This window comes from Ursus maritimus, unplaced genomic scaffold (genome assembly GCF_017311325.1).
Source record: "Ursus maritimus isolate PB19 unplaced genomic scaffold, ASM1731132v1 scaffold_28, whole genome shotgun sequence".
Classification (NCBI taxonomy): Eukaryota; Metazoa; Chordata; class Mammalia; order Carnivora; family Ursidae; genus Ursus; species Ursus maritimus.
This window is the reverse complement of record NW_024425341.1, coordinates 33,577,959-33,581,380: the sequence shown is the minus strand read 5'-3', so window position 1 is coordinate 33,581,380 and position 3,422 is coordinate 33,577,959. Positions and strand designations below refer to the sequence as shown.

General features: G+C 53.7%; 1 protein-coding gene across 1 annotated transcript in view; it reads left to right on the top strand.

The window, feature by feature from the left end:
• The first annotated feature begins 2,096 nt into the window (after positions 1 to 2,096).
• DCTD (dCMP deaminase) overlaps positions 2,097 to 3,422 on the top strand; it is a 26,613-nt gene continuing 25,287 nt past the window's right edge. The window contains exon 1 of the mRNA XM_040643365.1: positions 2,097 to 2,135. The gene's annotated coding sequence lies outside the window, so the exon portion shown is untranslated. The remainder of the gene's footprint in view (positions 2,136 to 3,422) is intronic.

Below are 3,422 nucleotides of genomic sequence, written 5' to 3'. Positions count from 1 at the left end.
AAGATAAACCAAGGAATGCATTTTTCTTCCTCCTTGGCTGCCTGGGTTGGCTGTGGGTGCAGAATAATTGAAACCTCAACTTCTGAGACTATGAATCAGGAGGGTTTCCTGTATTATGAATGATGTCATGTTGTAAGATGAGAGACTTGCTGTGAAACGCAGGAACATTCAGGGTAATGTGTTTGCAGCAAGCAGGATCCTGAATTTATTGCAGAGCGGAGTGTGTGAGCTGACCAAAATGGAGAATGATGAGGAGAAACTAAATTATGCATGACAGTCTTTACAGAGCAGAGGAAGGAAGAAAGCTTAATGATGTTGTGGTTGAAGGACCAGCAGCAATTGGTGATGTATTGGCTGGAGATTGGTAAGAAGAGAAATGGAGCTGTGAAGACTCAAAGACTATGGACGAGCGTGACAAAGACCAAGCCCTGGATGTGGGAGGGGGAGGGGAACCAAGGGCTCAGTATGTAATAAGTTTTAGTGGCAACAAGCCAGCCAAGTAAAGTTAACTTGACATTAAAAATCATCATCTTAATCTATGTAGCTCTTTCAAGCTTGACTCTTATCAAAGCAAAAAAAAAAAAAAATCTATGGTTAATGATGAAGTATTTTTCTCTTTGCTTTCCTGGCATCCACGAAACACAGTACATAATTTCATTATTGAATCTACAGGCTGGACCATGAGATAAAGAATGATGTGTCTGCGGTAGTGAGAAATTAGACAGAACCAACTGTTTATTCTCATCATTCTTCTCCCGTTAGGCTAAATTAATGTAGTTAACAAGCTTTTGTTTGGATTAGTGGCTCAGATCTGGGATGTGCCGATCAGAACACATGATTATTACAGTAGCTATTATTTAAGGAGTGCTGACGGTATCCTCAAGGCCTATGTGTAACACAGAACGGTTCTTTTGTTCCACCAGAATGAGGGGCTACACGTTTGAATAGAATAATGAAGTTCAAGAAAATCTGATTTACTTCCTTGGGGCCTATGGAAATCTCACGGATAGCCTTTCTTATTGACCTGTGCCCCGTTTCTCTGGTTTTTCTTTTTTGTTTGTTTGTTTGTTTGTTTTTTAAGCAATTGTAACACTGTGTGCAATTTTACACCCGGCCCAACGCAAGGTTGGGGTTAGCTTGAGAGATGTGTACAGGGTGCGGCTGGGAAGGGTTAGCAGGCTTCCGCGCACAGCTCTGGCCCTTCCACGCCCTTTGGGTGGAAACTGAGCGGGCCATGCAAAGCGCAAATGCAAATGTAACTTCGAGACATCTGTGCCTCGAGGCATAGCGTCCCGCCGTACCCGCCCTACCAGTCCTGCGGGGAAACTGTCAAGCTCTACCCTCCACATTCCCCACGACACAGTGACACCGCAGGCCCGTTCCAGAGGCCAAAACCAGGCCTCCTTACTTCCTGCCCTTTTCAGTTTCACGGCACTAGACTCCTTCGGGTCGTCTTTTATTTACTAATACTATGGATTTACAGCGAGAGGTTTAAGTGGACGGTAGATGCCGGGGTGGGGGTTCGGTAAAAACAAACTCACCACCACCAAGCAAAACCACCCAACCCTCAGATTCGGAGATGTGAAAAATGCGACGATTATCAAGTCAGAGCCCCGGGAGCCCCCGCGAGCAGTCCTCCGTGGGGCCCAGGCTGGGGACCACGAGCGCGGGCAGAGGCTCAGGAGCTCGAGGCGCAGGTCAGCGCGGGCCGCCACCGTTGCGGGGCGATCACCGCGGGTCCCAGCCCGCGGCCTCGGGGCAGTTTCAAGGGCATCCAGGAGCCGGCGCCGGTCAGGAGTCAAATCCCAAACCATCCGCCTCAACACAAGGAGGCCGCCAGGCCGGAGGTACTTTTGTGCGCGGGTCCTAAGGTCTCCCGACACCGCCGGCCGAGCGCGCTGTGGGCCAGGACAAAGAAGCGGAGGCGACCTTGCCCAGGACTTCCCCGCCTGGCGCCGCGCCCGCCAGGGGCCCCTCCCAGAGCGCGTGGCCGCCCGTCCCAGTCACCTTCCGGCCCCGCCGCGGCCCGCCTCTTCTCCCGACTTCCTTTCCCTGCGCGCGCGGCGGCGCGGCGGCGGCGGCCTGAAGCTGGGACCCGCAGCGGAGGACCAGCCGGGGGCCAGCCCTGCCGTGCGGTACGCGGCCTGCGCCACGGCCCGCGCGCAAGCGCTGGGCGCGGGGTGCGGGACGCCCGGCCGGTGGCGGGACTCAGGGCTGCAGAAGCGAGGTTCCCCCCCTCCCGGGGAAACCTCCCTCGGGGCCAACGATGGCGAGCCGGAGGGCCGGGTACTAGAGACTTGCTCCCTCCAGGAAACCGAGGGCGGGTGGGACTGGAGGCTGAGACTGGCAGGCACTTCCTGCGCCCACGTGGGGGCTCGGGGTGCCTGGTTTCGCCCGGCTCGGACTCCGGCAGGGGTGCGGGCGGAGGAGCGTGGGTTCTGTCCCGGCAGGGTACCAGATGTGTCCCCCTGGAGCAGCGTCCCTCTTGTTGCTGCAGCTGGGTTTCGGGTCTCCAGTGAGCGTTAAAGCGACGTTGGAGTAATACCTTCCTTTCCCTCTCTTCCCCTCCCACCTGCTGTTTCGTGGGCACTTAACTGGCACCCTGCAGCATGGATGCTAACCCTTGAGCCGGCGGTGAACCAGTGCAGTCCAGCATCGCTTGGTGTTAGGAGGGCTTATAGGCTTCTTAGAATTTGGGCAACACAGTCCGTGGATAATCATGGTTCCCAGTAGCGACTTTTTCCCTGCGTCCCCGTCTGAGGCACTGCCGCGCTGCCCGGTTTAAGCCAAGGGCTAGAGGCTGAAACCCAAGTGCTGGGAAAGTCACATCTCCCTTCCACCCAGATGCTCAAGAAGGCTCAGCGATACATACTCAGATCTTCTGTTGCCCTCCTCCGTCGTGCTGTTTAGTTTCCCTTGAAAGGACCCCAGCCCTTACTGGAAGTTTCAGGGGCTCCCCCTGTCCTAGAACAGCTCGAGCCTGCCTGTGAGAGAGTGAAGACCACGTTACTAAAACTTTGCCTCAGTAATAACAGCACTTGACACTTTTCATTGTTTCTCCTTTGATTCAGTACTCAGAGTTGATAACTTCTGTTTTCATCTGGGGAAGCTAAGGGGGAAAGGGACAGATTACCTCGTTAGTATCAGAGCTGGGACAGCTCCAGGGGAATTTGACTGGCATGGATAATAATCCGGTGTGATTTAGGGGAGTCTCTGTAAGATGGGATGTTACTACCTTTGTTAGGACTGAGGCTTGAGTGAGATGATGTGTATAACCCTTCACAGTGTCTGAAAGATAGTAGATGGTCAATGAATGTTCTCCTTTCTCCCTCCCTCCCTCTTGTGTTGGCTCTATTTCCTAAGGGAGGGAGGTGATGGACAAGACCAACTTGTGGGGCAGGCATTTGTAGGAAATTGAAAAA